A 14,473-nucleotide genomic window follows, 5' to 3' on the forward strand; every position below is an offset into this window, starting at 1 on the left:
CACATATGGAGAAATATCTTCAGAGTAGACTCCTAGATATGAGACTGACTAAGTCAAAGAAAAATGCTTATGTCATTTTAGGGTGGCGAGTTAATTCTTGCATTTCCAGAATATACTGTATTTAGCAACGAATCCATGTATTACTATTTTTTGTGTGCTATTGTTTGCTAACATTTTATTCAGGAGTTTTGCATAATGTTTGTTAGGGACTGAATTATGTTCCCCCCGAACGCATGTGTTGAAGCCCTAACCCTCAATGTGTCTTTAGAAGGAGAAAGGGCCTTTAAAGTGGTAGTTAAGGTTAAATGAGGTCATAAGAGTGGAGCCTTAACCCAGTAGGACTGGTGTTCATATAAGAAGACGAGGAGGAGACACCTGGGATACCTGAACAGAGAAAAGGCCACCTGAGGAGACAATGAGAAGATGGCCATGTGCAAGCCAAGGAGAGAGGCCCCAAAAGAAACCAAGCCTGTAAACCCCAAGATTTTGATATTCAGCCCCCAAAACTGTGAGAAAATAAATTTCTGTTGTTAAGCCACCTAGTCTGCAGTATTTTATAATGTCAACTCTAGAAAATTAGCACAATGTTCATAAGTGAAGTTTGACTTTAGTTGTCTTTTTTCTTGTGTAGTTTTTGTCAGGTTAGGTGTAAATAGGATACTCATTTCATTTAAAAAGTATTTACATGTTTTTCTTATGTTTCTATGCTCTGGAATAGTTTATGTGGAATTGGAATTATCTGATCTTTGAAGTCAAATAGATTTCCCCAGAGAAACTGGTGCTGGTGTGTTTTTGAATAGCTTTCAGATAACTTTATTTCTTCCTTCAAAGTCATCTCTGTCTATTATTTTGACATCAGTTTCCTTTGTTTTAAAGTTTATCTGTATAAAGTTGTGCAAAGTAGTCTCTTAAAATTCTTACAATTTCTTCTGTTTAAATTGTTATTTCTTCCTTGTCATTTCTTGAGTGTGAGTACTTTCTCACTTTTTTTTTCTAGTTTAAGTTGTCTACTGGTTAAGTGTATTTTATTAAATTTTTCAAAGAATCAACTTTATTTATTAGTTGACTTGTTTTTCCTATTCTAATTCAGTAAGTTTTACTTATTTTTTACTATTTTCTTCTCTTTTGGGTTAAATTCTTGCTTTGTTTCTACCTTTGAGATACAGGTTAATTTTATTAATTTGTATTATTATATTTTATTAACATAAATATCGAAAGCAAAGTATTTTCTTATGAGCACTGCTTTAGTTATATCCCATAGATTTGGGTATTTTTGTAGTTCATATCGATATTATTTTAGAAATTCTGTGATTTGTGTTTATATTTTTTTCTTTTTGTCCAAGAGTTAATGAACTTTTCTAAGTAAAAGAACGTTTTTGTTCTTATAGCTTTGTTATTAATTTGAATTTTATTGCATTATGATCAGAAAATACTATTTCTGTTAAAACTAGTTAATGGGATTTATTAAAGCTTTGTGGCCTAATAGTTGTCATGTTCCATACATACTGAAAAAGATAGTATTGGGTCAGGGAGGGATGGGGATGACTTGCTAGATTTCTGTTTTATTGTTCCCTTTTATGTTGTTATAGTGTAAAGAGCTTTTTTTTTTTTTAAATGTGTCTTCTGATTCTTTACTTTCTGTACTGTCTTTTACCAATGGGGCCCTTATCTTCATTTTTCCTTGTTTCCATTCACCAGCCAGCCTCTAGGTGGAACTCTAATTGCTATGTGCCTCCTTTTTTAGAGTGGTGCCTTCCGCTAGTGTCTCATCCAGTCATGCATACTTTTCAAGGTCCATTCTGATTTTCCATGAACCATTTGGTAGAACCTACCAGGTCTCAGATCTCTCAATATTTCCTACGCAGGCTAGATCCGTCTCTTTCTGTAGTGGAATCCTAGTTGATCTTATCTGTGTTTTGCCACCAATGGGATCCCCATAAGCACTCTTACCTCCTTTCTGCCTCATAGCCCATCCCTTACTGGCAAGAATGACAAAGAGCCTGAGATTTTACCCTACTTGTAAGTGAAACTGACACAGTTTTGTGGTTGCTGGTAGAAGGTACAAAACTCTTGGATTAGAGAAGGACTGTTCATTAGTACAAAAATAACAATAATTAGAGTTTTGGTATTTTTTTTTGTGCTGGTTCTCCAGGACTCAGTTTCCACAGAGCAATGCAAAAAGGGCCATAGGATATCTGCAGGTAACTTGGGTTGAGTTACAGGAGGATCATCCTGTGCTTTGAGAACACAATTTTTAAATTTTTTTTATTTTTTGTTTTTTTTTGAGACAGAATCTCGCTCTGTGCACAGGCTGGAGTGCAGTGGTGCGATCTCGGCTCAGTGCAAGCTCTGCCTCCTGGGTTCACACCATTCTCCTGCCTCAGCCTCCCGAGTAGCTGGGACTACAGTCGCCTGCCACCACGTCCAGCCAATTTTTTGTATTTTTAGTAGAGACGGGGTTTCACCGTGTTAGCCAGGATGGTCTCGATCTCCTGACCTCGTGATCTGCTCGCCTCAGCCTCCCAAAGTGCTGGGATTACAGGCGTGAGCCACCACACCTGGCCTGTGAACACAAATTTTTATATTGGGCAAGTGAGCACGTCTCTCTTTGTTCCAGATGGACACACTATCTCTAACTTCCATGGCTGTTTGCCATCCAAACAGCCTTGAAAAGATAGTCCAGAACAAAGTGCTTTCCTCACAAATTGTGCAGAAATTCACCCAGTGGAGAGTTGTCCCCTCACTCTCTACCCTGGAGAATGCTCAGGAGCTACCTCTGCTGGTGTCAGGTGTTAGTTTTTCCACTCACATCTTAGTCTTCTCTGTCGCCCAGTTTCTGTTGTTGGTATAAGTTCTAGATGATATTATTTGCCTTCTTTCCATCCTAGATTTTTTTTTGGAATATATATGGTTGTTTACATTTAGGCGGCTACCACTATTCTATAGAAACCTGGAAACTCTCTAATTACTGTACTGATTCCATAGTAAAAATTATCTAAATAACAATAGTAATAATTATATAAATGCTATATGTTGTTTTTAAATTTTTGAATCCATATATAGACACACTGTGGAAAGCAAAAATAGATATAGAATAGACTGTATTATTGACCTTGATGATATGAATAATTGTTTAGCCAATAGAAATTTGTAGGAAGTACAATGTAGAAATGTAGGTGTAATTTCCTTATCTTATATAAAGCACAATAAGTATATATTGTCTAACAATGTAACATCATAAGTAGATATTGTCTATTCATTCTTAAAGAATCAATACAGGCTTGAGGTTAATATATCATGATAAAATGTAGCTATTAGAGACATTAAAGTAATAAAATGCGATCAAAAATCAAGAATTAGGAAGAGGAGGGGGTGAGAGGTAGTGTAATTGGTTTAAGTTCTTTATTTTTCATAGCAGGGAGTGGGTAGATAACTATCTGAAAGTGATAAAGATATAGGTTATAAATATTTTATTTAAAATACAGTACTAATCACCATAAAAAGAGGTAAAAACAGAAATCATTAAAAGAAATTGCCGCTGGTAATGGGAAAGGAGATGGTTTGAGAATAGAACATTTCACTTTTCATTTTATACTCTTCTGTACTATTTTCAATTTTTGTTTTACCAAATATATGTACGGTTTTATAATTTAAAACAATTTTATAATTTAAGAAATAGTATTTTAAGAGCTGACGAAATACCTCTAGCATATATAGCAGCCAACACAAAAATCACTAGAGGGTTGGAGCCCTCTCCTTAGAGATCTCTAGATTATTATTTGTTATAATGTGGAATCCATATGTTATCAGCTCAGGACACATATTACTGCACTGAATGAGACATTATATTTATAGCCTAAGGCTAGGGAATGAGAGACTGGATCAAAACATTCTATAGATAAAGTATGCCGTTTCCTAGATGATTGTAAATGCAGCTATGAAACTATTTAAGAGAAGAAATTCAGAGGCTCTCACTCACTTAACCATGGTGAGAGTCACCATTGCAGGTGAGTGAGAGTCTCTGAATTTCTTCATATGGGTGGTACCCAGTATCAAAAGTATGCTGCTTAGAAATGGAGAGGAAAGATAAAATACTACACTTAGTTGAGCTTACTTATTAATTTCTGAAGTTTTATCTTCAACATCGGAATGCATTATTAAATGAGGCCTTATCTCTCTTAGTAGAGCTTTTAAGGAGAAGTATAATAGAAAAGAATAGGGTAACTATCTGTGTTTTGATTCTAGTTTCTTCTAGTTAGAAATCTTGTGCTTTCTAAGCACTCTTATGCTCAACTTTTTCATTAGCAAAATGCAAATGATAATTCTAATTTTACAAGAATTGTTTTAAAAATTAAATAAGATAATGAACCTATGTGGCTACTTTCTTGGCCTCATTATCCCAACTTTGGTCTTTATAACAGAAGACTTAAATTTGGAGATTCTACATTTTTAAAATTGTCATATGGCAAATTCATTAATTCATTCCTTCAGTAAGTATTTATTGAAGGATTACTATGCACTCCACCGTGCACTGTGCTAGGAGCTGGGATACAGTTTTGAGAAAAATAGACAAGATGCCTGCCTTCATTGAGCTTATCCTTAAGACTGACATTGGCCAAAATATCATATTAACAATTGCAAACTGAGATAGGTACAGTGAAGAAATTCAGTTTTATGATAACAGGTGGCAAAGAAAGTTTAAACTAAGCAATCAGGAAAAGTTTCCCAGAGAAAGGGATAGTAGACCTGAATATGAGAAATTAATGAGAGTTGTATAGGAAAAGATAGGAAAGAAGAGTTTTCCAGGAAGAAGGAGCTATATAAATAAAGGTACAGGGGCTGGAGGAGCAAATTGTGATGCAGTCGAGGAAGACAAAGAGGGTTTCTGTGACCCACAGAGGGAGTGAGAGAAGAATGGTGCAGATGTGGTTGGGGCAAAGGGCATAATCTTTTTGGTCCCCAAAGAACACCTAGTATTTGCCTTGTAACTGTTTGATACATATATGAGGAAAATAATAATCTTGAGATTTATTAAATGCTTTCTCAGAGTCAGACACTTTGCTTGTATTAATTCATGTAAATTCATCAGTCCTCAAAACAATCTTGTGAAGTAGCCACATCTCTGTTTTACTAATGAGGGACAACTGGTTAAGTGGTAGAGTGTAGGTCAGAAATCAAATAGTGCACACTCTTAGTCTCTATACTGTATTAATGCCTTTTAGGAATGAGTGAATGAATGAACACATGAAATTTTGATTTGCAATCTTGCAGACTAAAATGTGAGCAATTTTTTGGACTATTGTGCATTAGCTTGATGACTTCTTGTACTTGGTGAGCATTTTATTGGGATATAAAATAAGGACTATTATTTACTGAGCACTTATGTGCCAGGCACTGTGCAAAACTATACATGCATTATTTCAGTTATTTGTTTATATGGCTATAAACCAAGTTAGTCTGTGAACTCATTGAGATGAGGGCCTTGATTTATTCATCTCTGTTCCAATTGTGCTTGTCCTATTGTTTGTCTTCAATAAATCTGCTTTTCCCCATTCTGTCCTTTCATTCCATATTTAAGTGCAATTTTAATTGCATAAGTGCAGGGAGAAGGAGTAGGTGACCTTTTAAGAACTTCCAGGAGCTGTAATTCTGAATGTCCAATCAAACTGCTGTTAACTCAAACTACATTTTAGTATGTAGCAGCAGGCTCAGTTAATTGAAAGATTGTCCTTAAATTCAAAAAAGGCTGATGCAGAAAGATGCTTATAATTCTCAGCCAAATGTACTTTCTCTAAAATGTGCTTTAACATGCCTAATGAAGTTGTTTACTCTTATACTCCATCCACATTGAAAAGAGTTGGAACTGTATATTTTTAAAGAGGAGATAATGTTGCAAGACTTTTATGGTTATTTATCTGGGTTCTAATCCATCTGAAATGATTCCATCCTCAGGCCTGCCTCAGGCCAAAACAATGTGAGAAGAGCTAGGGCTGACCACAACCCCCAGTTCACTATATCCTTCTATTTATAAAACTAACATCATAAAGAGATGTTGCAAAATATTGAGGTTAAAAATTAGTTGCACTAAAATAAATCCTAAACATATAATAGGGTATTAAAAAAGCTGATTGCCACAATACAAGTCAAATCACCTACAGTTAAATATATACATGTAATATATATTACTTACAAAGCTATTAATCCATTTTAACAACATCCAGGGCACTAGTGTTAAGAAATTGCCAAAAAACACTAACTAAAATTTACAGAGATTAATAAAAAGCATAATTATGAAGTAGACGTGGGTTATTCCAGTTGGTAAATGAGGCTGTGAAATTGCCTTTTGTTAAAGAGGAGTATTAATGACTGTGTTAGTACTTGACTAATATTTTATGATACTTAGTCTGCTATTATGTGGAATGCTTTATACATCATCCTAGATGATAGTTTAGAAATAGTTTTAATGCCTATTTTATACCTTGCTGGGGAATTACAGTCTGTTGATACTGAGTATCTGTTAGAATAATTTAAAAATGAAATACATATGGTTAATGATAATCAAGAGAAATTATTGAAGCTTGCACAATCTTTTAAATCAGTGTATTCTGGGCTCATTTTGGTGACTATATGATATTTGTTTGACCAGATGGAAAACTTTAAACTGTATCCTAATATAAATCAACACACAATTATTTGCCAAAATAGTCACAATTTGATGATAACATGACAGAGAGGGCAGGAGAAGCTGGATGCTTACTGACATTTACCTCCAGAGAAGCTAAATTTGAAATATAAAAAGAAGTACATACAACATTGCATTAAAAGGGAAGCTTTGTAAAATAAATTTGCATAAAATTAAATGACAAGTTTATGCTTTATTATTTCTTCTGTGGTTCTCCACAGGGTAATTCCATCTCCCCTTGCTTCCTCTGTGTGGACCTATTCCATGATTTAGCTCTTAGGTCTTTGGTCTTGTTACAGCTGCTGTGAATTTAGGTGCTGTTATCTACTCTCACGTCTTCAACTTTCGTCTTTATGTCAATAATACTCAAATCTCACCTCTTTGATCTTGACCTTCAGAACTTCAGGATCTTGTCTCTTGCTTCTAGCTGAACATTTCAACTTGGCTCTCTGGCTGTCACTTCACCTTATTTAGTGTGTACAGTTACACTTTCCATCCTCCCTGGCTCCTCTTCTGGATATTCCTATTTGTCAATAAGTCCCAAGCCTTTGTTTCAGTGCAGTTTTGGAGTGCCCATTTCTGTCAGAACGGCCACCTCTTTCCAATACCTGGCCTGAAAATCTCAGGGTGTCTGCTTTGCTTATGCATAAATGTTAGTGTCAAAAGTACACGTATTAGTCAGGGTTCTCCAAAGATACAGAACGAATGTATATATTTTTATACATTGTTTTATACATATATATGTACACACACATATATATAAGTTTATGTGTATATATATGTAATTTGTTATGAGAAACTGGCTCATACAATTATGAATGCTTGGAAGTCCCATGGTTATTTAAAAGCTGGAGCTCTAGGAAAGCCATTCTTGTACTTTTTGTCCAAGTTCAATCTCAGAGAACTGATGATGGGAGTTCTATTCCAATTCCTAAGGCCCAAGAACCAGAAGTACCAATGGTCTAAGTCCCAGTCAGAGGGCAGAAGAAGATGATGTTGCAGGTCAAGCAATCAGGCAGAGAGCAGAGAATTCTTCCTTCATCTGCCTTTTTGTTCTATTCAGGCTCTTGACAGATTGGATCATGCCCACCAACATTGGGGAGGGCAATCTACTTTACTCAGTCCACTGATTCAAATGTGAATCTCTCCTGGAAACCCCTCACAGGCACACCCAGAAATAGCATTGATATGGTGTGGCTGTGTCCTCATCCAAACCTCATCTTGAATTCCCACATGTTGTGGGAGGGACCCTGTGGGAGGTAATTGAATCATGGGGAAAGTTCTTTCCTGTGTTGTTCTCAGGATAGTGAATAAGTCTCACGAGATCTGATGGTTTTATAGGGGAGTTTCCCTGCACAAGCTCTCTTCTCTTGTCTGCCACCATGTGAGATGTACCTTGTACCTTCTGCCATGATTGTGAGGCCTCCCCAGCCATGTGGAACTGTAAGCCCATTAAACCTCTTTCTTTTGTAAATAGCCTAGTCTTGGGTATGTCTTTATCAGCAGCGTAAAAATGGACTAGTACAAGCATTTAACCAGATATCCGGGTATACTGTGACTCAGTGCAGGTGAGGCATAAAATGAACCATCACAGCCTCCAATACTGTAGTACCTGCTGGAGATAAACAGATGACTAAGACTTACTTGCAGATCTCAAGGCTCTCAGAAGACCAATGCAGCTTTTTTCTTTCCCTCTGTTGTTAACCATATTGTACTCTGGTGTGACACTAGGTGAATGTGAGCAAAGTGCTCCAAAGGACTTGTGCCTAGAATTGTTGGAGGAGAAATCCCAGAAGAATCTAGATTTGTGCCAGTCTTGAAGACTAAGATTCCCATAGGGGAGAATTGGCAAAAGACTTTGCAGGCAGAGAATTGCAGAAGAAAAGTTAAATTTTTTCTGTAATTCCTCTTGTATTTTTTCTCTCTTTCCTGTACACTGCTAAATCCTAGTCCAGATGTCAACACACTTGCCGCTCTTCTCAGCAATCTCTTAAGGCTCTGGTTTTAGGCTTAGGCTTCCTCATTCCCATCTCCAACATGATGACAGATACATCAATTCTCCCTAACTCTGTTTACATTCTAGAATGTCTTCTCATAATAAAATTCAGAAATCTTAACCTGAAAATCAAGGCCTTTATAGTCTGACACTAGACTTCTAGTGTAATTTTATTTCCTGTTATTAGGATGCCAATAAACAATAAATAAATAAAACAAAAACCCAAGGAAATTTATATATTCTTCAAAAGGGACCAACTTATTGTTTTCTAATGATTCATTGGGGGATAGTATCACATGTGCTTTTGGAGCAAGAAGAGTCCTGAGTTCAAATTCTGATCGTGTGGTATTGGACTAGTTATGTAACCACTCACTGCCCATTAGGGTCTTCATTCATAAAAGGGATGACACTGTTAATAAGTACATACTGTGTGTGACTGTGATCTAGGAATTGTTTCAGGTACTAGGGATATTGTAGCAAACAAGTCCCAGCACTCTGGCAGCTTGCATTAAAGAAGTAAATAAATTAATGAATTATATATTTTTTGATAATGGAAGTGTCATGAAGAAAATGTATCAGACTAATAGATAGAGATGGAGAATGGGAATGGTGGAGAGTCCTTATTAGGCAGGGTGGTCATGAACAGGTTCATATTTATATCAATCTCATAGAGTTTTTGTGAGAATTAAATGATGTGACAGTGCAATGCACATAGTAACACCCCCCAGGGAATCTTAGCTGTTATATAGTCCTTGTTTTTGACTTCTCTGCATCTTGCCTCATACTATTACCCCATCTGGAATGTGCTTCCTCTTCTCTGCTCATATTGCACAACTCCTCAAGACATGTTTGAAGCCCTCCCCTCTTCATGGATTTGCATTATGTATTTCCAAACCCCAGGAAACAATATTCTGACTTAAAAATACCTGCAGATATTTAGCCTTTAATTGTGTGCGGGCTTATACCATCTCTTGACCTAGACTATTTTGAATTTTTGAGTTATGATTTAACTTACATCTAGGAATTTTTGTTTTTTCAAAGTAGAATATATAAGTTCTCCAAGGACAAGAAATGACATATTCTTTGGATTTTAAAAATAAAGAGGTCATATAAATGAAGGAGATGTAATAGATATTTGCTGAGTCATTAACAAAATACTTTATAACCATTACCGTTAGCCCCCAATCTAGAAAGAATCATCCTGAATATGGAATTGTATGGCTTGAAGACCTGGAGAATAGTATGGGCAGTTTAGATCAATATTTAGACTGGCTTTCAAGGTTCGGTGATATCAACTCCCCAAAATGCCCAGATTAATGCTTATTCTCATTGTAAAAATTTTTTCTGTTATGCAGCACTTCGATCAAAAAGGATTTTATGTACTTATTAACATATTGTATTGTAACAACAAAGATGATGCCACTTATAGTTTGCTGAGTGGGAGTAATATTTACATTCTTAATTTAAAATTATTTAAAGAGCATATACTATTTGAAGAGAATGGGAGTTTAGGGCTGTACATTATTGCTTTGCTGCATGCAATTGGAACTAAAAAAAAAAAAGAAAATGGCAGCCACAGCACTTTATGTCTAAACTGTCATCTAGATGAAGCTCTGGTGTCTGGTTCATTTCCCAAATTGGGTAATTGCAGCCATGAAGAAATACTGAAGTTTCCTCAGTGTCAAGGAGTCAATAACATCATCTTTGTATACAAAGCACAGCCCATAAATGCTAAAATTTCTCTGTGATTTTGTGTAATTCTCTTTTCATGAAATGAACTTTTACCCACCAGAGCAAACAAACACTGAACCAGCTCTTCATATATACAGCAAGGGAAAGGCATGTGATTATTTAGCATTTGAGGCTTAGTTGTCATCTGCTTTTCTTTCAACTATTTGTCCAGATTATTTCTTTCATGTTCTCTTAGGCTTTCTTATCAAACAAAACAAAAGCTTTTAAAAAAGAAGCAATACAATTTTATGATAAAAAGAAATTAAAGAAAAACCAAAGAGTAGAAAATAAAAATCATTGAAAAGCCCATCATCCGGAAATAACCATTAGTCTATTTGCTCACATTAATTTATATGTATGTATACAGGTTTATAAAAGTTTTATTTTATTTGAATTGTTGATGATCTGCTTTTCTGTTAATAATGTACGATAAACATTTTTTATGTCATCAAATACTCTGTAGTAGTGTCGTTTTTATGGCTACTTGTATCCCTTTTACAGATGTGCCTGAATACATTCAGCCAGTACCCTATTTGTGGTCATTTATGGTGTTTTAAATTTTATTCTGTACAGTACAATGTTGAATATAGGTTGAAGTTTAACATATTCTTAATTTTTCTTCTGATTCTTGCCTTATTCCAATTTTGTGAGTTTATTTCGGTGTATGTATATTTATATATGTAGATATATACATACGTACATACACTTTAGGCATAGTTCCTATGTTAGTACTAGCATTCAGCTAGATAGCCATTGATCCATGACCCTGTATATAAAGCTACTGGGGCCAAACATGTTTTCATAATTTAGAATTTTTAGCATTGAGAAAGATAGTACAGTGCATGTACATCACATTGCCAGTGAGGACTGGGACAATATCCTGAAATAAAACTTATAAATATTTCTAAAATAAAATATATGACCATTTACACTAAGTGGATAAATGTCGATTTGAGTTGGATTTTGCCACAAAATGTGTTTTGGAGTTACCGTTTGAAAATATTTGGTTTTCAGATCTTTTAGGGTTTTAGGATTGTGGATAAAGTACTGTGAACCTGTAGAACTGTTAAAATGCATTTCAAATGCAGAGTGATACATAGAGTCAAGTGATGAAACTATAATGCATTTACATTTTACACTGTCATATTTCAATAAGGCAATATTAAAAATTCTTGGAGGAAAAAAGCTACATAACACCTCTTTTATTTTTTCTAAACTTGTTTGTAGGAAAGAACACCAAATCTTTTCTGGTCTATATCTAATTGAAATCACAGGAGCTTCTGAGCTTCTCAAACAAGTTTTTGTTGTTGCTGTTGGTATTTAACCCTAGTCTATTATAATAGAATTCTGCATAGTACATACACTTTTCAGATTAGGAATTATGGTATTTAAGGATACTAACCAAAATATATAAAGATGAATAGCAGGTAGGAGAATAGAAAACCCAAATGAGTGTTATACAGTACTGGTTACCTGACATGGTATGAACAGAACTTACAGGAAGAGCCCCATCCACCACCCCAGTGGATGGGGCTATCATCATTAACAGGAGGCTCAAACCAGTGGACACACAAAGCTGTGTCTACTGGGGAGCCCTGCAGAATATGGATAGAGGTATGCTCTAGCTGCTGGGGTAATGAACCCAAATAAATACCTATAAAAATAATGCAAGACACCCAAGGTGCAGCCCTTTGGAGCATCTGCAGCAGCAGCAATAACATGCAATGAGAAATAGGCTCTGTGTTGCTGCTTCATGGAGCATATCCCAGGTCTAGCCTGCAGCAGAACTAAGCTTTTCAGTCCCAGCAGAAATGAATGGAAATCCTAATATTCCTAGGGATAAAGTGAGGGAAGATCAAATGGGCAAACACAAATTTTTTCTTATAAATATATTGAACGGGAGGATTAGATCACTGTTTTGTGTGATAGAGATGGCATGGATCTAGAAGTTGCTCACTGTCTCAGAATAATTTGTGCGAACTTCAGAATCTCATCTAAAAGCTTAAAGAGTCTTAAGAAAAAATAAAGGATATTACCACCCAGATATCTTATCTCTTTAAGGGGAGAACTTGTTTATTCCCAAATGAAGATTTATGAATCATAGTTAATCAACATAAAAACCTTATCAATACTAATGTAAGTGAAAAGATTGCATTTCTTAAAGAAAAAAATGATGCAAATGTCATTATCTTATAATATACTATGCTATTAATGCTTATATATACTTATAATATAACATGGTTCTATTATATTTAGAATGGACTTTTCATCCATGTGGCTGTGATCAGTTCCTAAAGCAGAGGAATCTGCAGCCTAATGACACATCAGGAATTGATGGAGCCCCAGTGGACAGCTTCTATGAGGTGTGTGGGTGGCGGATGTGAAATCAATAAAAAAAAAAAGAATAATTTTTTTGTTGTTTTTGTTCACTGTCATGTACATTAAAGCATGTAGGCCTCTTCCAGTGTATATGTGTAACTTTCGCAGTAAAATCTGGATGAAAAATCAATAGAAATTTAGAATCTTTCTTCATAGGAACTGTATGATCACTTTGGCAGGAGGAAAAATAAACATGTGAAAACAACCTCAAGTCAATAAAATGTATGATCAGTAACATATGATGAGTATATAAGTTATAGCATGGATAATGTTGATTCTAGCTAATTACCTTTGAAATTGAGGCAGGGCAAAACCAATTATGAGCTAGAGTTCATAAGTAACTCCAGGAACTCCAAGTTGAAAATCTCAAGGAGAGAGGATTGCGCATTGGTAGTCCTGTGGAATAGAGAAGAGAGAAGTCATTCCAGGCAGAGGAATGACAGGCAGAGGGGAATTTTGGGTAACTAGACTGGGCTCATTCTAAGTGAGCAGCACATGCAGTTACAAAGACATCAACATTCTTGTGTCTCCTGCTGCAGAGGTCTTGATGCTGTGAATTATGACTAATATATCTTTGGGTATCCGAAGTGACTGATTTAATTCTATCATTTTTGGAGGCAAGGCTTTATTATAAGCTACACGAATAACTTCAAAAAAGGTATTAAATTAACTGTGCATTATTTACTGCAAGTGCATTTCTCTGGTATAAATCTGTCTTATTTATGCATTAGGATGAGAAAACAGTTTATTGCCATTATATATTGTTTAGGGCTGAAGGTTACAATCTGTCACAATATCTCTTCAAATCCAAATTCTGGCTAATTAATTCTTTTTATGATAAATTTTATTTTATGCTTCAATTATATTTTATTTTATAAAATGTTAATGTAATAAATGAATATAATAAATATCTTATGAGCAAATATTTATTTTATGACTCAATTTTGTTATATGATTCAAATTAGTCATGGTGTTCCCGATAAAAGCTCCCTTAATTTTTTTTAAATTAATAAAAAAAGATTGCTGAATTGATTGTGATTAAGGTATAGTAAGATGTCTAAGAATACATCAGAAAGGCTTGGGTTTAAATCCCAAATTCATTATTTGCTGGCTATGATTTGGGCAAATTACTTGCCTTGTCTTTAGTTTTCTTGTCTATACAATGGAAACAATAATAGTACCTATCTTACAGAGAGTTGCAAGGAAAGTCAAATGAGATAAGGAGTGTATAGTGTGTTGCCTTGACCATAATATTTTTTAATAAGCACTGATTGTTTCTTTTGTTATTGTTGTGAAGATGTTGATGATGACTTTAGTTTTATTCTCTGTTGAATCTAGTGCCTTTATAAATTATTTGACCTCTTTAAGTTAAATTTTCTTCAGTTGAACAATTTTACTAGATGTTCTCTTACGTTCCTTTGCTCTAAAGTTCTATAAATCCATTCTGAATTTTCCAAAAGTCTTCAACAGAATCCTAAAGGAAATTGAGATAATAATGTATAATAACATAATAAATATATTTTGACATTTGTCCTTTTTATCCCCTAAATTAAAAAACATGATTGGATGATAACTGCAACTCTTTGGGGAGTAAGGTAATAAAAAATGTAAACGCTAAGTAGCTATGAAGAATTTTTCATTGTTGTTAGCAACTAAATGTCCTAACAACACATTTGCAGGTTTTG

At 34.9% G+C, this 14,473-nt stretch overlaps 2 long non-coding RNA genes across 4 annotated transcripts in view; one reads left to right on the forward strand and one right to left on the reverse strand.

Moving 5' to 3' along the window:
- LOC129143942 (uncharacterized) overlaps positions 1 to 13,084 on the forward strand; it is a 169,102-nt gene extending 156,018 nt beyond the window's left edge. The window contains exon 6 of the long non-coding RNA XR_008547902.2: positions 12,666 to 13,084. This is a non-coding gene — a long non-coding RNA (uncharacterized LOC129143942). The remainder of the gene's footprint in view (positions 1 to 12,665) is intronic.
- Positions 1 to 14,473, reverse strand: part of LOC104006368 (uncharacterized) — a 129,035-nt gene that overhangs the window by 27,304 nt on the left and 87,258 nt on the right. For all 3 annotated transcript variants that reach the window (XR_680072.5, XR_680073.5, XR_010157177.1), the window contains one exon: positions 13,078 to 13,184. This is a non-coding gene — a long non-coding RNA (uncharacterized LOC104006368). The remainder of the gene's footprint in view (positions 1 to 13,077; positions 13,185 to 14,473) is intronic.

This window comes from Pan troglodytes, chromosome 4, assembly GCF_028858775.2.
Source record: "Pan troglodytes isolate AG18354 chromosome 4, NHGRI_mPanTro3-v2.0_pri, whole genome shotgun sequence".
NCBI classification, from domain to species: domain Eukaryota; kingdom Metazoa; phylum Chordata; class Mammalia; order Primates; family Hominidae; genus Pan; species Pan troglodytes.